At 49.8% G+C, this 20,231-nt stretch overlaps 2 long non-coding RNA genes across 2 annotated transcripts; both read left to right on the top strand.

The window, feature by feature from the left end:
- Positions 1-199: 199 nt before the first annotated feature.
- Positions 200-9,871, top strand: LOC141957165 (uncharacterized). Its single transcript, XR_012633073.1, has 3 exons — positions 200-245; positions 1,424-1,543; positions 9,673-9,871. It is a non-coding gene; the product is annotated as an uncharacterized LOC141957165 (long non-coding RNA).
- Positions 9,872-10,224: 353 nt separating this feature from the next.
- Positions 10,225-20,050, top strand: LOC141957164 (uncharacterized). Its single transcript, XR_012633072.1, has 3 exons — positions 10,225-10,270; positions 11,450-11,569; positions 19,779-20,050. It is a non-coding gene; the product is annotated as an uncharacterized LOC141957164 (long non-coding RNA).
- Positions 20,051-20,231: the final 181 nt, after the last annotated feature.

The raw sequence follows: 20,231 nt of genomic DNA, 5'->3' as shown, positions 1-20,231 counted from the left end.
TGATTTCCCAGCCTCCCCCCCCCCCCCCTCCCTCCAGTTGAAAGTAGCAGGTGATATTTCTGTGCAGCAGTTTCTGATGACTGATGTACTGGTGAGTCCGGTGTGTTTTTATAGTCAGAACATAATGCTCTCTCCTCTAATGGAATTATACTCTTGCTTATCCCGTAAAAGATCTAACACAGAATTTTGGTTTTTTTCCAGTCACGCCACTTGCTCAGGAATGAAGGAGAAACAAACTAGAGGAGGTAAATATTTCTGAGTTGGTATTTCTTTGTCCTGCCTTCTGTTGGGTAAAGCCTAGCATTCCAACCAAAATGGAACTGGTTTCTTACTCTCTGTTAGAAGGCACTTGAAGGGGGGATTTATTTAATCTGAGTTGAGTTGGAGAAAAGCTTGATGTGTGGCTGCATTTCGTCATCTAGAGACCCAAGCCAGCGAGCAGAGAGCACAGAGCACCTCTGGGAAAGGGACTGGTCTGCCCTTTCTTTGGCACTGTCTGACGATGCAATAAAGAGCCCCGTAAGAGTGCCTGCACGGCCTGATGGGGAATGGAAACTACGTTCCTACCTTAGGACGGCTAAAACTAGGCCACACAAATCTCGATCCTTGTATCTCGGGAAAGTACACATAGGATTAATAGCCCATTTCTACCTTTTCCACCTACACTCGATACAGTGACAGGAGAGAAAGAGAGAGAGATGGGGGGGGGCGGGTTGGGGGGTGTGTGGAAATTCCTGTCTTTTATCGACACGAAATCTAAAAAGTGGGGAGGAGGGGCAAACTCTGTGATAGTTTCTCCCTGTAACAGTAATTTAAAAAGTGGTAACCATTGTGCAAGAAGATGAAAAGTACTTGCCTTTCTGCAAGTCCGGGAGGGTAGCTTCCACGGGGGACAGCTCTTTTTCCCGAGGGGAAGACACGGTTGTTGTTGAGGGGTGTTCACGAGGGGGCTGAATCCTGTAATACTCTCCTAGACACAGCCCAGGAGGGAAAAAAAAACCCAACAAAGTTCACTCTCTTGTCAGAACTGCTGTTTAGGCAAGAGTGACTAAGTTTGTATTTACCAGATTTATAGCATATTTCCTTTATTGCCCTTTCCTCTTCGATCTCTTCAGCAGTCTTGGGCACCTGGTCAGGAACATCTGTAGGAAATATTTTTCAAGGGTTACTAGACAGCTCTACAAAGACCTTTGGCAATTCTTCATAACCAGCCACCATAAGGAATTTCACTTTGGTCAGAGCCCTTCTTTTTTTCTGGCTGCAAGCTCTGCTTCTGGCCAGAAAGTGGATTCCTTGCTGTGAGGTATTTGCAAGCGCAGTGGACTTGCAGTCACGACACCTATTAAGAAGCAAACGTTGGTTGATGTAAACTGATGCCAAGCCATCTTCAATACTCATGATCCTTCTTTTCCCCCCCCCAAAGGAAATGTTGTGATGAAACATGTCAGCAGGGAGCGCTTGTCAGAAACCCTCTGCGCAGAGTTCCTCTCGGGCAGTGTCTGCCAGCGGAGCTGGCGAAGGGAGTGCTCCTTGGCTGTCTCAGGTAAGGCTGCTAAGATGAGCAAAGCCCTGCTTCTTGTATTGTTGAGGTTCCTGGGGCTGGAAGCGAGTTAGGAAGCCTGAACAGGCAGCCCTGCCAGCCAGTCTGAAGGGCAGGGGAAAGTGACGAGCAGCTTGGGGCTGCCCGGGAAGGAAGGAGCACAGCGGTTTGTGGAGTGCGCACGTGAGAGTAGGTCGCGCTCCCGCTCTCCGGGAACGTGCAATTCGTTCCTTCCCTGTGAATCTGGCATCTCCGAGGGAGATACATCCAACAGTTGAACTACATTTTAAAAAACGAAAACCTGAATCTCTCTCTGTACGTATAAAAACACAGACACAGACATTCAGCTTCTGCGGAGAGTGTTGTATGGATTCTCTTTGCTGGATTTAAGGATAACTTTCTGCAATAACATGAGACTGCCTACAGAGTTGAGGAAAGCAGTTGAAGGGATTATTTAAGTGGAAGTCAGAGCACTGTCTTTGGTGAACAAACCTGTGACTTCAGCTCTATTTAATGGGAAAAAGAGGAATTATCCCGCTGTTGAACTATACAGCCAGGCATTGCCCAGGAGTTAGGGAATGTTGCCTCGCTCCCACCTGGTGACTGCCGGTTCCAGTAACTTGGGGATTAGCTGGAAACTCTTTCAAAAACCTGTCAACAGCTCTTTTCTACAATTGTCACGGTTATTCGAATAAATGAGCTCTGAGGTGTCAAACACACCCACCCCCCCCCGCCCCCCCCTTCTACTTCCTTGTAAAAGAAAGAAAAAAACTTGTTTACAGTTCTCCTCCTCTTCCTCGTCGTCTTCGTCGTCCTCATCATCCTCGAGGTTTATGATGAGCGGCGGGTGAATTGGCAGTCGAGTCTTGTGTTGGTTTCTGTGGGGTTGCTGATGAGGGCCTGGATGGTGGGCAGCCTGTTGCAGTGGGGCATCTGCAGAAGAGAACGTGGTGTTTGTTTGTTTTGTTAGGAGGGAACTAGAATGTCAGATGAGGGTTGAGAGCAGCAGGTACAGTTCTGCAGTCCTTCTGACACTGAAGGCCTCTTTACACAGAGAGTTTGTGCCTTGCCTTGTCCTTGCTGCGATAGCAGATCTTAGCTGACTGATTTGCCAGGGTGCATTTCTTGACCTTACTCTAGGTTCTGGCAGCACTGGAAGGACATTTTTGCGTATGTCCTTAGTCGAGCGAACAAATGGTTGGTAAGATCTTTCTACTCACTGTTAGTAGGTGGCAAAAAAAGTCCGTTGATGTATCGGGGTTTGCTGTGATGGAAGGCACAGCTGATCCTCAGGCAGCCTCGGGGTTGTTTTTCCCAGAAACAGGAGATGTTGTGGTACTTTTGCTGCAGGAGAAAGGAGTTTTCAGGTGTTGTAAATGGCACAATAAAAATGGCCTAAATGGTTTAGTAGGTGGTGTGCTGAGCTTCATCCCAGCTGAGAGCTGAAAATGCCAGGTTGAGGGTAAATTCTGAATGAGTTTCTGTGTGGTTTTTTGAAGGAAAGCAAAGTCCCGCTTGAAGATCCTTGTGTACTTGAAGGTAAGTTTCACTTGGGTGCAGGCATGAACAGCTGGGTCTAGGAGCAGCATCTCCCCAACCCGCCGCTTTTGGACTGTAGGCAGCACAAGCGGGCCATGCCCTGAGACAGGCTGGGGTCTGGGGCCAAAGCCCATCTCCCAGGCGTGAACGCCTCAATCCCCGAGGCTGAAGCGGACGCAATAACCAAGAGCCCTACACCCACCCTTGGGTTTTTACTCGGTGCAATAGAATAGTATTTCTTTGGCGGACGGACCCGTTTGGAAGGTCTTTCTCTGAAGTAAGTGACTTTACGGGGATCCAGGCAGTTGCTGTGAGCAGAACCTCTCAACATGCCAGTTTTTCTCAGAATCAGCGTCATGTCAATTCGCTAAGAAAGCGCTGGGTGATCTCTATGCACGATTTTTAACTTTTACGTCTTCCTTGAGTATCTGAACCCAGCTCACAGGAGAAATTGTCTGTAGTTTAGATTATGTTAGCTCTATGCACTTGCAAAAATCAGCAGTTTGATGGACAGGTGCTGCCATGACCCAGAGAGAGGGGTCATAGCAACTTCAGACTGGAGACAGTAAGGCTCCCTTTCAGCACGGTCTGTCCAGAGAATCCAGGTTACAAGGCCCTGTAAAATCTACAGCATTTACCTGTGCGTAGGGGGGATGAAAGCGGAAGTAGGGGTCATTCCCAAGTGTGCCCATTTTCCCCGCTGAGGCTGCTTCTGGTCTGTGCTCCTAACGGCAGGCGATCTTATCCTGTGAAAGCAGTAGCTCCTCTCAAAAACTGCACCTCTGGAAGCTGATGTCTGCTTCTTTCTTGAAACAGAAACTCCAGCCAGCAGTGAAAGGGGCTTGAAGGGAGGAGGTGGTACCTTCTGCAGGCTTGTGGAACCAGCGAAGGCAGTTGCTAGGGGCTTTAGAATGTTACCCTCCAGCGGTTGCCAAGGGCACCTCCAGCGCGTGCCGTCAACAGCATGGCGCTCTGTAACCTGTCCAGCTGGAACCCCTTCCTTTTTCTCCCTTGCTCCCCAATAAAGTCGGGAAAACCGGAGCCTGTCAGAGGGTCTCCCGTTCTGGTGCTTCTTTACCGTCAAAGGGAAGAAACCCATTTGGCGGGGCTTAAATAGTGCCCCACTTCTTGCTGTAGGAACTCACAGTGTCTTGGAAACAAATCTTTGATACCACCGAGGCAAACGGTCTTCTCTGACTCTTTCTTTAACCCAAATCCTTTTACCCCGTGTTTCTCGTACTCTCCCTCCCTCTTTGGATTGAGAAAGTTGCTGTTCCCTGTCAGTGCGCGGTTAGCTGTTAGCTGCTTCCCCTGCTGGGGTGCAGAGCTGCTTCTTGCTTCTGCGATGTCCACTGGCAGGGCTAAAGCAGAAAGAAGAGCGTGCACCTGTGTCCCTAATGAAGACCTGTGGTCCCGTTCAGGGGCTAGGCTGCCCCTGCACAAAAAGTAGCGAGGGGGGGGGGGGGGGAAATGGAGTTTTAGCGTTGGAACACGGTGAGGCATCCTGTTCTCCTCAGGACGTGGGGTCCCATTTACCCCACTGCCTGCCATCAGTGACTGGGAGATGAACGCTTGAGAGCACTGTTAGGGCGAAACCTGGGAACTTAGGAGTAAGAAGTCAAAGCAAGGGCAGAAAGGGAAAGGCTCCACAGCCTCCAAAGAGAGGTGAAAGAGTAATACGCTAGAGATGGAGCCCAAGAGAAGGGAGGGAGATCAAAGGCAGAATTCAAGACAGAGCCTAGTGGTTCATAGCATAGGAGGAGAATTTGGGAAAGCAGGTGACGGCCACGAACGATGAACTGTCAGTGGGCAGCAGCATCCACGGGCAGGATGTGTTAACCCTGCCGAGAGCTTTCCACACAGGGGCTCTTTGTAGCTGGTCAGCTGTGCCTGAAGGAGGCACAGGAGAAGGTACGGTCAGGAAGAATTAACTGCGTGTGGTGTTTGCGGGACACGGTTTTGGTAGCGGAGGGGCTACAGGGGCGGCTTCTGTGAGAAGGGGCCTGAAGCTTCCCCCGCGTCCGGCAGAGGCAATGCCAGGCAGCTCCAAGATGGACCCGCTGCCGGCCAGGGCTGCGCCCATCAGCGCCGGTGGGAGCGCTTCTGGGATAAGATATTTGAGAAGGGGGGAAAACTGCTGGGCAGCAGCAGCCGGAGAGAGGAGCGAGAATCTGCGGGAGAAACAACTCTGCAGACGCCACGGTGGGTGTCTTTCCCTTGAGCTGGGCCTCTCGCGCAGGCCGATCCTGTGCTGGGCATGTCGGCACGCTAAGACGCTAGAAAATGATTTCCTTCGGGCTTTGGCTTGTTGGGGTGGCTTTTCGGGGGAGGGTGGTGGGTGCAATTGCCTCAGGAGGTGCTAGTTCTCCATGATCCCGGTTTGGAAAGGCACTGGGCTTGTATAAAGCGTCTTTTCGGATGCTGGTTTTCTGAGATGCCATTTAAAAGGCAAGGAGGACAGTGTAGCTCGTGCTACAGCCATTCAGATGCTGGGAGGAGCCCCAAGTTGTGCGGCAGCGAATGGGCCTGCGACTCTGGCCCAGCACCCCCTGCACCTCCCGTCGGTGGAAAAGTCACCCCGTTTTGGTCCTTTGAGCTCTTAGAGGATTTTCCCAAAGAAGCCATCTCGATTCCTCATTTCCACTGTGAGACAGAAGGGATGTTCACCTGAGAACTTGTTGCTGCACTCTTAGATAAGGGCTAGGCCGGGCCTTATCTAACTGGGCACAGCATCCCTCTGGGTCAGATTGTAAATTGCCTCAGGCAGACGACATAGAAGGTGTTGCCGCAAGGCGTCGGGTCCCACAGGTGGAAAGGGCGGTGTCTAGTTCGAGGGGAGGAAACATTTTTGAGACGCTTAGTGTCCTTGCTTTCAAAAAGGTGTTTCTCTCTGTTTTTTTGACATGTTCTAACTCTCGGCTAAAGCAGATACTCTATAGACGTTTCTATTCTTCTCTCAGTTAAGGAAAGCGAGACCTAACTGCACGCCTGTTTACAATCCCTATAGCCTCTCTAAATTTCACAGGATCCCAGAACCGTTCAGGTTGAAAAAACCCCTTGGGATCATCGAGTCCAACCCTCAGCCCCACTATGGTGCAAAGTTCTCCCCTGCACCATAGCCCCCGAGGTCTCATCCAAACGACCCTTCAACACCTCCAGGGATGGTGACTCCAGCCCTTCCCTGGGCAGCCTATTCCCCTGTCTGAGCTCTCTTTCTGGGAACCCTTTTCTCCGAATGTCCAGTGTAAACCTCCCTGTTGCAGTTGAAAGCCATTCCCTCTTGTTCTGTCGCTAATGACCTGTGAGAAGAGACCAGCACCAGGCTCTCTCCACTGTCCTTTCAGGGAGTTGTAGAGAGTGCTGAGGTCTGCCCTCAGCCTTCTCCTCCTCAGACTGAACCGTCCCCATTAGATTTCTAAAGAGAAGAAAAAGGACATCATGACCACCTGAGGTTTCTGCCAGATACTCTCTGTAAAGTAGGGTAGAGAGCTGTATGAGAGCTGTATTTCTGGGAGAAGGATAGAATCATTTCAGCTCGAAGGCACCCTGGAAGGGATCTGATCCATCCCCATGTTCTAAACAGTCACAGTGAGGAGAAAGCTCCAAGGAAGAAAAAGACTTGGACGTTCCCAGTGACAAGTGCCACCCGGATAAGTGCTGGATCCCAGAGCTACAGAAAGGAGTCTGAAGGGCTCTCCTCCCAAAGTGAGGATGTTCTAAGAACGACCAAAGGTCCGGTAAACGCCAAAAGGGGAAAGGCCTGCGACAAAGCTAGACATCACATCTAGGTGACAGCTGGGTGTGAGGTTGGTTTCTTCAGAAGGCAACATTAAAGTAGCCTTCTTCTCAGCCTTCCTCTCGCTCTGATCTTGGTCTTTCCCCCATCTTTGCTCCTTTAGTTCAAAATGTGTGTCAAACCTCTTTCAGCTCATTCGGGGAGTTTGGTTGTGAAGCTCGTTTGGTTCGTAACACGGTTCTGCTGCCCTGCTCAAAGGTCAGAATCTCAGGAGGAAGCTCAGACTGAGCCCCCAGACGTCTGGCAGACAGCTAAAGCGTCTAGAAATCTGGCTTTGGCACCAAACCAGCTACTTTCTAGAATGCATCGTTATTGCTGCTTACATGAAAAGCTCTCTGAAACTGCTAAGTGAAGCCAACATATTTATTCATACAAGGAATTCTGCGTTATTAAAACAGAGTCTGTAAAAATAATTTCCTCTCTCCGATTTTCCTGACTGATTTAAATGTAGTCCATTTACTGAAGGCTGTTGGGAAGTTTTAAATGTTCTAGGGTAGACATGATTTTTCGGACTTGGTAAGATAATCTTCTTTGGGTTTTCCGGTTGCCGATTCTCCTGTTCTTGTAAACTGCGGCCCTCGCTTCTTGGCTTTCCCGCGTGGAGGCTGGCGGTCTCCTTTCCTATGGACCTGGACGTCTTGGTGGCTCTGCGGTCAAAAGAGAGAGACAGAACGTTATGTGTGCGTCATTTCCTAGAAGGAAACAACATGCTCTCTCTCTCAGAAACCTTTTCAGAAGTACACTTTGAACGCTTGTAAAAGCAAGGGAGGAAAAAAAAAATGTCATCCTAATCTAATTGACCCTCGTTTCCAAAGGTTCCATTCAAGTCTTTTTCCTCTAAAACCTTCCCAAGCAGCTGCTTGAGCAGCAGGTGGTGGTTGCACAAAGCAAGCAGAAATGGTGGCAAGGCTGGTGAGGGATTCCCGAAGGTGGGTTGAGGTGCTTTGCATCCCTGTGGTGCCTCAGCAGGATTTGCATCTCCGACCGGAGTCAGAATGGCCTAATGCTGCGTGTGGAAGTGCCCTGGGTCAGCTCGGGGCAGCACTGACAGCGGGGCCGTCTGGGGGGTGTCTGAAACAGAGGCGGGCAGGGGCCTGGTGCTTTCACTGGAAAGAGGGAATTGCATCAAGCAGTTACCTGAAGGGTGGTTTTCAAGGGAGAGCTCGTTTTTCCCTCTGGATTTCTTTTGCTCCCAGGGGTTGAGGTAGAGGCTCCTGATGTGGATCTGTCTGTAGAAAACACATAGACATTGTTTCTTAATGACAGCTGCAATGGCAGGAAAGGCTCTCTGAGCCTGAGAGGTGAATTCAGTGTGAGGTTAGCTGAAGGACCAAGGAGGGAGTGCATGGGGTGGATCCCACACCACCTCTGAAATAGCAGCTAGTATTCAATCCAGACTCCCTCTGTGGTCGTTTAAAGATCATCTGTAAACTGGTGGCGTTCCCAGGGGGCTCACGGGACCTTCGCAGTGAGGCGATCCCGCCGTGGGGGACATCCTTGACTCGAACAAAGGGGATGTTCCTGTGTTGAAAGTCTGCCCCAAGGCATCAGTTGCTTTTAGAGGAAAGGAGTGCCTAAGCCGGCCTCCTGTTTTATCCCTGCTTGTGAAGAAAGCACCAGGCACAAGGCAGCTTTGTGGTTTTGTGCCGGGCGGTTGGTTTTGCACCCGAGTACGCTGCCTAAGGACTACCCCTGTTCTGTCAAACGGGCTTAAAAATGAATCTTATTAATACTCGGGTGTTGCGTTAATTTGCAAAAATGTATGCTACCTTTAAATTGATAGCAGGAGTTTGCTGAAGAGATCAAAGAGGCTGTAAAAAGTGGGGATCAGTATATTTGTGCCCCGTGGCCCATTTCCTGCATCTGTCGCCGTTTGTGGGGCAGAGGACTGCTTTCTGCTCGGAAGGTGCTAAATTAGTGTTGGTGACTATTGTGTCTGACCAGTTGTAAAGCTTTCTAAAGCTTCACGTTTCTGTCTGTGGATCCTGAGGCAATCAGTCTGTTGGTGAAAATGATGCTGGATCAGATTGACCCCTGCCCATATTCAGGCATAAATAAGTGAGTTTTCAGCTGCAGGGACCGATGGAAAGCAGCACAATCCAGACAGGCACGTTTGAGGCATTTTAAGAGATCAATGTAAGCAGGAGCCCACCTGTAACTTCCGTGAACTTTGGCGCTGGCTTGGCAGCGAAGGCACGGGAGACGATGTACGCCGATATTGGTGGTCCTGCAGAGTCGAAAGAAGACTTTCTTCTCGGTTCTGTACAGACATAAAGATGAGAAGAATCAGTTTGATCGCCCTCCCTTTGACCCCTTTGCTGGTAACTTGGTTTTGCTCTGGGGTTTGAAGTATGAATTCCTCAAAGGGAAAAAGCAAACAGAACTGTTGCACTGTTCTTCAAGAGCTGACATCCTGGCTGGAAAACAAGATGAAAAACTTGTTCTTTCTGGGTAGCCCAGTCCAAATGCATTCAGTTATTTTATTTACCCCCTGATGCTCAGCAGTGAGAATGGCAGTGCCGTTCCCTGTGCTTACCCACAAGCAGCTAAACCCTTCTTTCTCTTGCCTTTCCGGGTGATGGCAATACAATTCCCACCACGCTGAGTAACGCCAAAAGAGAAGGAGAGCCTTCAGGAAACGCAGTAGCAATTGAGAATATTGCCAGCACAGACGGCAGAGCCTTTGAAAATGGAGGTAATCTCCTTTAGCACTGGCTCCCACCTCTGGGAGCTCGTGATTAGTTTAGTGCAATTGCCTTGAAGCTCTCATTTTGTCTGCTTCTTGGTCTTTGGTTAGTTCTTCGGATCCCGCCGAGTGTAACTCGAGCACCTGGTGTGTGACTGCCGTGCTCTCTGATGAAACACCATCATGCCCAGGTTAAAGAAGACCACGGCTCCAAAGGAAGGCACCGGCCTCAGCCACCTGTTGGTTCTTTGGCTTCTCGCTTTTCAGGAATGCTATTTACGGATCCTACCCGAGGGAAGATGTGGCCTATTAAAAGGTGTGTGTGTCATCCTTGTACCTAAAACCTCAAGAGAACTCACTTGAAGAAATGCTCTGGGGGAAGCATCTCTCTCCTTTCCTCTGACTGCATCTCATTAGAAATATAAAATTAGAAGATTTTGTCCCTGAAATTGACGGTAATGTGATTTCCCGGCCTCCCCCCCCCCCCCCCCCCCCCTCCAGTTGAAAGTAGCAGGTGATATTTCTGTGCAGCAGTTTCTGATGACTGATGTACTGGTGAGTCCGGTGTGTTTTTATAGTCTGAACATAATGCTCTCTCCTCTAATGGAATTATACTCTTGCTTATCCCGTAAAAGATCTAACACAGAATTTTGTTTTTTTTCCAGTCACGCCACTTGCTCAGGAATGAAGGAGAAACAAACTAGAGGAGGTAAATATTTCTGAGTTGGTATTTCTTTGTCCTGCCTTCTGTTGAGTAAAGCCTAGCATTCCAACCAAAATGGAACTGGTTTCTTACTCTCTGTTAGAAGGCACTTGAAGGGGGGATTTATTTAATCTGAGTTGAGTTGGAGAAAAGCTTGATGTGTGGCTGCATTTCGTCATCTAGAGACCCAAGCCAGCGAGCAGAGAGCACAGAGCACCTCTGGGAAAGGGACTGGTCTGCCCTTTCTTTGGCACTGTCTGACGATGCAATAAAGAGCCCCGTAAGAGTGCCTGCACGGCCTGATGGGGAATGGAAACTACGTTCCTACCTTAGGACGGCTAAAACTAGGCCACACAAATCTCGATCCTTGTATCTCGGGAAAGTACACATAGGATTAATAGCCCATTTCTACCTTTTCCACCTACACTCGATACAGTGACAGGAGAGAAAGAGAGAGAGATGGGGGGGGGCGGGGGGGTGTGTGTGGAAATTCCTGTCTTTTATCGACACGAAATCTAAAAAGTGGGGAGGAGGGGCAAACTCTGTGATAGTTTCTCCCTGTAACAGTAATTTAAAAAGTGGTAACCATTGTGCAAGAAGATGAAAAGTACTTGCCTTTCTGCAAGTCCGGGAGGGTAGCTTCCACGGGGGACAGCTCTTTTTCCCGAGGGGAAGACACGGTTGTTGTTGAGGGGTGTTCACGAGGGGGCTGAATCCTGTAATACTCTCCTAGACACAGCCCAGGAGGGAAAAAAAAACCCAACAAAGTTCACTCTCTTGTCAGAACTGCTGTTTAGGCAAGAGTAACTAAGTTTGTATTTACCAGATTTATAGCATATTTCCTTTATTGCCCTTTCCTCTTCCATCTCTTCAGCAGTCTTGGGCACCCGGTCAGGAACATCTGTAGGAAATATTTTTCAAGGGTTACTAGACAGCTCTACAAAGACCTTTGGCAATTCTTCATAACCAGCCACCATAAGGAATTTCACTTTGGTCAGAGCCCTTCTTTTTTTCTGGCTGCAAGCTCTGCTTCTGGCCAGAAAGTGGATTCCTTGCTGTGAGGTATTTGCAAGCGCAGTGGACTTGCAGTCACGACACCTATTAAGAAGCAAACGTTGGTTGATGTAAACTGATGCCAAGCCATCTTCAGTACTCATGATCCTTCTTTTCCCCCCCCCCCCAAAGGAAATGTTGTGATGAAACATGTCAGCAGGGAGCGCTTGTCAGAAACCCTCTGCGCAGAGTTCCTCTCGGGCAGTGTCTGCCAGCGGAGCTGGCGAAGGGAGTGCTCCTTGGCTGTCTCAGGTAAGGCTGCTAAGATGAGCAAAGCCCTGCTTCTTGTATTGTTGAGGTTCCTGGGGCTGGAAGCGAGTTAGGAAGCCTGAACAGGCAGCCCTGCCAGCCAGCCTGAAGGGCAGGGGAAAGTGACGAGCAGCTTGGGGCTGCCCGGGAAGGAAGGAGCACAGCGGTTTGCGGAGTGCGCACGTGAGAGGAGGTCGCGCTCCCGCTCTCCGGGAACGTGCAATTCGTTCCTTCCCTGTGAATCTGGCATCTCCGAGGGAGATACATCCAACAGTTGAACTACATTTTAAAAAACGAAAACCTGAATCTCTCTCTGTACGTATAAAAACACAGACACAGACATTCAGCTTCTGCGGAGAGTGTTGTATGGATTCTCTTTGCTGGATTTAAGGATAACTTTCTGCAATAACATGAGACTGCCTACAGAGTTGAGGAAAGCAGTTGAAGGGATTATTTAAGTGGAAGTCAGAGCACTGTCTTTGGTGAACAAACCTGTGACTTCAGCTCTATTTAATGGGAAAAAGAGGAATTATCCCGCTGTTGAACTATACAGCCAGGCATTGCCCAGGAGTTAGGGAATGTTGCCTCGCTCCCACCTGGTGACTGCCGGTTCCAGTAACTTGGGGATTAGCTGGAAACTCTTTCAAAAACCTGTCAACAGCTCTTTTCTACAATTGTCACCGTTATTCGAATAAATGAGCTCTGAGGTGTCAAACACACCCACCCCCCCCCGCCCCCCCCTTCTACTTCCTTGTAAAAGAAAGAAAAAAACTTGTTTACAGTTCTCCTCCTCTTCCTCGTCGTCTTCGTCGTCCTCATCATCCTCGAGGTTTATGATGAGCGGCGGGTGAATTGGCAGTCGAGTCTTGTGTTGGTTTCTGTGGGGTTGCTGATGAGGGCCTGGATGGTGGGCAGCCTGTTGCAGTGGGGCATCTGCAGAAGAGAACGTGGTGTGTGTTTGTTTTGTTAGGAGGGAACTAGAATGTCAGATGAGGGTTGAGAGCAGCAGGTACAGTTCTGCAATCCTTCTGACACTGAAGGCCTCTTTACACAGAGAGGTTGTGCCTTGCCTTGTCCTTGCTGCGATAGCAGATCTTAGCTGACTGATTTGCCAGGGTGCATTTCTTGACCTTACTCTAGGTTCTGGCAGCACTGGAAGGACATTTTTGCGTATGTCCTTAGTCGAGCGAACAAATGGTTGGTAAGATCTTTCTACTCACTGTTAGTAGGTGGCAAAAAAAGTCCGTTGATGTATCGGGGTTTGCTGTGATGGAAGGCACAGCTGATCCTCAGGCAGCCTCGGGGTTGTTTTTCCCAGAAACAGGAGATGTTGTGGTACTTTTGCTGCAGGAGAAAGGAGTTTTCAGGTGTTGTAAATGGCACAATAAAAATGGCCTAAATGGTTTAGTAGGTGGTGTGCTGAGCTTCATCCCAGCTGAGAGCTGAAAATGCCAGGTTGAGGGTAAATTCTGAATGAGTTTCTGTGTGGTTTTTTGAAGGAAAGCAAAGTCCCGCTTGAAGATCCTTGTGTACTTGAAGGTAAGTTTCACTTGGGTGCAGGCATGAACAGCTGGGTCTAGGAGCAGCATCTCCCCAACCCGCCGCTTTTGGACTGTAGGCAGCACAAGCGGGCCATGCCCTGAGACAGGCTGGGGTCTGGGGCCAAAGCCCATCTCCCAGGCGTGAACGCCTCAATCCCCGAGGCCGAAGCGGACGCAATAACCAAGAGCCCTACACCCACCCTTGGGTTTTTACTCGGTGCAATAGAATAGTATTTCTTTGGCGGACGGACCCGTTTGGAAGGTCTTTCTCTGAAGTAAGTGACTTTACGGGGATCCAGGCAGTTGCTGTGAGCAGAACCTCTCAACATGCCAGTTTTTCTCAGAATCAGCGTCATGTCAATTCGCTAAGAAAGCGCTGGGTGATCTCTATGCACGATTTTTAACTTTTACGTCTTCCTTGAGTATCTGAACCCAGCTCACAGGAGAAATTGTCTGTAGTTTAGATGATGTTAGCTCTTTGCACTTGCAAAAATCAGCAGTTTGATGGACAGGTGCTGCCATGACCCAGAGAGAGGGGTCATAGCAACTTCAGACTGGAGACAGTAAGGCTCCCTTTCAGCACGGTCTGTCCAGAGAATCCAGGTTACAAGGCCCTGTAAAATCTACAGCATTTACCTGTGCGTAGGGGGGATGAAAGCGGAAGTAGGGGTCATTCCCAAGTGTGCCCATTTTCCCCGCTGAGGCTGCTTCTGGTCTGTGCTCCTAACGGCAGGCGATCTTATCCTGTGAAAGCAGTAGCTCCTCTCAAAAACTGCACCTCTGGAAGCTGATGTCTGCTTCTTTCTTGAAACAGAAACTCCAGCCAGCAGTGAAAGGGGCTTGAAGGGAGGAGGTGGTACCTTCTGCAGGCTTGTGGAACCAGCGAAGGCAGTTGCTAGGGGCTTTAGAATGTTACCCTCCAGCGGTTGCCAAGGGCACCTCCAGCGCGTGCCGTCAACAGCATGGCGCTCTGTAACCTGTCCAGCTGGAACCCCTTCCTTTTTCTCCCTTGCTCCCCAATAAAGTCGGGAAAACCGGAGCCTGTCAGAGGGTCTCCCGTTCTGGTGCTTCTTTACCGTCAAAGGGAAGAAACCCATTTGGCGGGGCTTAAATAGTGCCCCACTTCTTGCTGTAGGAACTCACAGTGTCTTGGAAACAAATCTTTGATACCACCGAGGCAAACGGTCTTCTCTGACTCTTTCTTTAACCCAAATCCTTTTACCCCGTGTTTCTCGTACTCTCCCTCCCTCTTTGGATTGAGAAAGTTGCTGTTCCCTGTCAGTGCGCGGTTAGCTGTTAGCTGCTTCCCCTGCTGGGGTGCAGAGCTGCTTCTTGCTTCTGCGATGTCCACTGGCAGGGCTAAAGCAGAAAGAAGAGCGTGCACCTGTGTCCCTAATGAAGACCTGTGGTCCCGTTCAGGGGCTAGGCTGCCCCTGCACAAAAAGTAGCGAGGGGGGGGGGGGGGGGAATGGAGTTTTAGCGTTGGAACACGGTGAGGCATCCTGTTCTCCTCAGGACGTGGGGTCCCATTTACCCCACTGCCTGCCATCAGTGACTGGGAGATGAACGCTTGAGAGCACTGTTAGGGCGAAACCTGGGAACTTAGGAGTAAGAAGTCAAAGCAAGGGCAGAAAGGGAAAGGCTCCACAGCCTCCAAAGAGAGGTGAAAGAGTAATACGCTAGAGATGGAGCCCAAGAGAAGGGAGGGAGATCAAAGGCAGAATTCAAGACAGAGCCTAGTGGTTCATAGCATAGGAGGAGAATTTGGGAAAGCAGGTGACGGCCACGAACGATGAACTGTCAGTGGGCAGCAGCATCCACGGGCAGGATGTGTTAACCCTGCCGAGAGCTTTCCACACAGGGGCTCTTTGTAGCTGGTCAGCTGTGCCTGAAGGAGGCACAGGAGAAGGTACGGTCAGGAAGAATTAACTGCGTGTGGTGTTTGCGGGACACGGTTTTGGTAGCGGAGGGGCTACAGGGGCGGCTTCTGTGAGAAGGGGCCTGAAGCTTCCCCCGTGTCCGGCAGAGGCAATGCCAGGCAGCTCCAAGATGGACCCGCTGCCGGCCAGGGCTGCGCCCATCAGCGCCGGTGGGAGCGCTTCTGGGATAAGATATTTGAGAAGGGGGGAAAACTGCTGGGCAGCAGCAGCTGGAGAGAGGAGCGAGAATCTGCGGGAGAAACAACTCTGCAGACGCCACGGTGGGTGTCTTTCCCTTGAGCTGGGCCTCTCGCGCAGGCCGATCCTGTGCTGGGCATGTCGGCACGCTAAGACGCTAGAAAATGATTTCCTTCGGGCTTTGGCTTGTTGGGGTGGCTTTTCGGGGGAGGGTGGTGGGTGCAATTGCCTCAGGAGGTGCTAGTTCTCCATGATCCCGGTTTGGAAAGGCACTGGGCTTGTATAAAGCGTCTTTTCGGATGCTGGTTTTCTGAGATGCCATTTAAAAGGCAAGGAGGACAGTGTAGCTCGTGCTACAGCCATTCAGATGCTGGGAGGAGCCCCAAGTTGTGCGGCAGCGAATGGGCCTGCGACTCTGGCCCAGCACCCCCTGCACCTCCCGTCGGTGGAAAAGTCACCCCGTTTTGGTCCTTTGAGCTCTTAGAGGATTTTCCCAAAGAAGCCATCTCGATTCCTCATTTCCACTGTGAGACAGAAGGGATGTTCACCTGAGAACTTGTTGCTGCACTCTTAGATAAGGGCTAGGCCGGGCCTTATCTAACTGGGCACAGCATCCCTCTGGGTCAGATTGTAAATTGCCTCAGGCAGACGACATAGAAGGTGTTGCCGCAAGGCGTCGGGTCCCACAGGTGGAAAGGGCGGTGTCTAGTTCGAGGGGAGGAAACATTTTTGAGACGCTTAGTGTCCTTGCTTTCAAAAAGGTGTTTCTCTCTGTTTTTTTGACATGTTCTAACTCTCGGCTAAAGCAGATACTCTATAGACGTTTCTATTCTTCTCTCAGTTAAGGAAAGCGAGACCTAACTGCACGCCTGTTTACAATCCCTATAGCCTCTCTAAATTTCACAGGATCCCAGAACCGTTCAGGTTGAAAAAACCCCTTGGGATCATCGAGTCCAACCCTCAGCCCCACTATGGTGCAAAGTTCTCCCCTGCACCATAGCCCCCGAGGTCTCATCCAAACGACCCTTCAACACCTCCAGGGATGGTGACTCCAGCCCTTCCCTGGGCAGCCTATTCCCCTGTCTGAGCTCTCTTTCTGGGAACCCTTTTCTCCGAATGTCCAGTGTAAACCTCCCTGTTGCAGTTGAAAGCCATTCCCTCTTGTTCTGTCGCTAATGACCTGTGAGAAGAGACCAGCACCAGGCTCTCTCCACTGTCCTTTCAGGGAGTTGTAGAGAGTGCTGAGGTCTGCCCTCAGCCTTCTCCTCCTCAGACTGAACCGTCCCCATTAGATTTCTAAAGAGAAGAAAAAGGACATCATGACCACCTGAGGTTTCTGCCAGATACTCTCTGTAAAGTAGGGTAGAGAGCTGTATGAGAGCTGTATTTCTGGGAGAAGGATAGAATCATTTCAGCTCGAAGGCACCCTGGAAGGGATCTGATCCATCCCCATGTTCTAAACAGTCACAGTGAGGAGAAAGCTCCAAGGAAGAAAAAGACTTGGACGTTCCCAGTGACAAGTGCCACCCGGATAAGTGCTGGATCCCAGAGCTACAGAAAGGAGTCTGAAGGGCTCTCCTCCCAAAGTGAGGATGTTCTAAGAACGACCAAAGGTCCGGTAAACGCCAAAAGGGGAAAGGCCTGCGACAAAGCTAGACATCACATCTAGGTGACAGCTGGGTGTGAGGTTGGTTTCTTCAGAAGGCAACATTAAAGTAGCCTTCTTCTCAGCCTTCCTCTCGCTCTGATCTTGGTCTTTCCCCCATCTTTGCTCCTTTAGTTCAAAATGTGTGTCAAACCTCTTTCAGCTCATTCGGGGAGTTTGGTTGTGAAGCTCGTTTGGTTCGTAACACGGTTCTGCTGCCCTGCTCAAAGGTCAGAATCTCAGGAGGAAGCTCAGACTGAGCCCCCAGACGTCTGGCAGACAGCTAAAGCGTCTAGAAATCTGGCTTTGGCACCAAACCAGCTACTTTCTAGAATGCATCGTTATTGCTGCTTACATGAAAAGCTCTCTGAAACTGCTAAGTGAAGCCAACATATTTATTCATACAAGGAATTCTGCGTTATTCAAACAGAGTCTGTAAAAATAATTTCCTCTCTCCGATTTTCCTGACTGATTTAAATGTAGTCCATTTACTGAAGGCTGTTGGGAAGTTTTGAACGTTCTAGGGTAGACATGATTTTTCGGACTTGGTAAGATAATCTTCTTTGGGTTTTCCGGTTGCCGATTCTCCTGTTCTTGTAAACTGCGGCCCTCGCTTCTTGGCTTTCCCGCGTGGAGGCTGGCGGTCTCCTTTCCTATGGACCTGGACGTCTTGGTGGCTCTGCGGTCAAAAGAGAGAGACAGAACGTTATGTGTGCGTCATTTCCTAGAAGGAAACAACATGCTCGCTCTCTCAGAAACCTTTTCAGAAGTACACTTTGAACGCTTGTAAAAGCAAGGGGGGAAAAAAAAAATGTCATCCTAATCTAATTGACCCTCGTTTCCAAAGGTTCCATTCAAGTCTTTTTCCTCTAAAACCTTCCCAAGCAGCTGCTTGAGCAGCAGGTGGTGGTTGCACAAAGCAAGCAGAAATGGTGGCAAGGCTGGTGAGGGATTCCCGAAGGTGGGTTGAGGTGCTTTGCATCCCTGTGGTGCCTCAGCAGGATTTGCATCTCCGACCGGAGTCAGAATGGCCTAATGCTGCGTGTGGAAGTGCCCTGGGTCAGCTCGGGGCAGCACTGACAGCGGGGCCGCCTGGGGGGTGTCTGAAACAGAGGCGGGCAGGGGCCTGGTGCTTTCACTGGAAAGAGGGAATTGTATCAAGCAGTTACCTGAAGGGTGGTTTTCAAGGGAGAGCTCGTTTTTCCCTCTGGATTTCTTTTGCTCCCAGGGGTTGAGGTAGAGGCTCCTGATGTGGATCTGTCTGTAGAAAACACATAGACATTGTTTCTTAATGACAGCTGCAATGGCAGGAAAGGCTCTCTGAGCCTGAGAGGTGAATTCAGTGTGAGGTTAGCTGAAGGACCAAGGAGGGAGTGCATGGGGTGGATCCCACACCACCTCTGAAATAGCAGCTAGTATTCAATCCAGACTCCCTCTGTGGTCGTTTAAAGATCATCTGTAAACTGGTGGCGTTCCCAGGGGGCTCACGGGACCTTCGCAGTGAGGCGATCCCGCCGTGGGGGACATCCTTGACTCGAACAAAGGGGATGTTCCTGTGTTGAAAGTCTGCCCCAAGGCATCAGTTGCTTTTAGAGGAAAGGAGTGCCTAAGCCGGCCTCCTGTTTTATCCCTGCTTGTGAAGAAAGCACCAGGCACAAGGCAGCTTTGTGGTTTTGTGCCGGGCGGTTGGTTTTGCACCCGAGTACGCTGCCTAAGGACTACCCCTGTTCTGTCAAACGGGCTTAAAAATGAATCTTATTAATACTCGGGTGTTGCGTTAATTTGCAAAAATGTATGCTACCTTTAAATTGATAGCAGGAGTTTGCTGAAGAGATCAAAGAGGCTGTAAAAAGTGGGGATCAGTATATTTGTGCCCCGTGGCCCATTTCCTGCATCTGTCGCCGTTTGTGGGGCAGAGGACTGCTTTCTGCTCGGAAGGTGCTAAATTAGTGTTGGTGACTATTGTGTCTGACCAGTTGTAAAGCTTTCTAAAGCTTCACGTTTCTGTCTGTGGATCCTGAGGCAATCAGTCTGTTGGTGAAAATGATGCTGGATCAGATTGACCCCTGCCCATATTCAGGCATAAATAAGTGAGTTTTCAGCTGCAGGGACCGATGGAAAGCAGCACAATCCAGACAGGCACGTTTGAGGCATTTTAAGAGATCAATGTAAGCAGGAGCCCACCTGTAACTTCCGTGAACTTTGGCGCTGGCTTGGCAGGGAAGGCACAGGAGACGATGTACGCCGAAATTGGTGGTCCTGCAGAGTCGAAAGAAGACTTTCTTCTCGGTTCTGTACAGACATAAAGATGAGAAGAATCAGTTTGATCGCCCTCCCTTTGACCCCTTTGCTGGTAACTTGGTTTTGCTCTGGGGTTTGAAGTATGAATTCCTCAAAGGGAAAAAGCAAACAGAACTGTTGCACTGTTCTTCAAGAGCTGACATCCTGGCTGGAAAACAAGATGAAAAACTTGTTCTTTCTGGGTAGCCCAGTCCAAATGCATTCAGTTATTTTATTTACCCCCTGATGCTCAGCAGTGAGAATGGCAGTGCCGTTCCCTGTGCTTACCCACAAGCAGCTAAACCCTTCTTTCTCTTGCCTTTCCGGGTGATGGCAATACAATTCCCACCACGCTGAGTAACGCCAAAAGAGAAGGAGAGCCTTCAGGAAACGCAGTAACAATTGTGAATATTGCCAGCACAGACGGCAGAGCCTTTGAAAATGGAGGTAATCTCCTTTAGCACTGGCTCCCACCTCTGGGAGCTTGTGATTAGTTTAGTGCAATTGCCTTGAAGCTCTCATTTTGTCTGCTTCTTGGTCTTTGGTTAGTTCTTCGGATCCCGCCGAGTGTAACTTGAGCACCTGGTGTGTGACTGCCGTGCTCTCTGATGAAACACCATCATGCCCAGGTTAAAGAAGACCACGGCTCCAAAGGAAGGCACCGGCCTCAGCCACCTGTTGGTTCTTTGGCTTCTCGCTTTTCAGGAATGCTATTTACGGATCCTACCCGAGGGAAGATGTGGCCTATTAAAAGGTGCGTGTGTCATCCTTGTACCTAAAACCTCAAGAGAACTCACTTGAAGAAATGCTCTGGGGGAAGCACCTCTCTCCTTTCCTCTGACTGCATCTCATTAGAAATACAAAATTAGAAGATTTTGTCCCTGAAATTGACGGTAATGTGATTTCCCAGCCTCCCCCCCCCCCCCCTCCCTCCAGTTGAAAGTAGCAGGTGATATTTCTGTGCAGCAGTTTCTGATGACTGATGTACTGGTGAGTCCGGTGTGTTTTTATAGTCAGAACATAATGCTCTCTCCTCTAATGGAATTATACTCTTGCTTATCCCGTAAAAGATCTAACACAGA

This window comes from Athene noctua, chromosome 2 (assembly GCF_965140245.1).
Source record: "Athene noctua chromosome 2, bAthNoc1.hap1.1, whole genome shotgun sequence".
NCBI classification, from domain to species: Eukaryota; Metazoa; Chordata; class Aves; order Strigiformes; family Strigidae; genus Athene; species Athene noctua.
Note: the sequence above shows the minus strand (reverse complement) of the source record. Positions and strands in the feature narration are given on the sequence as shown.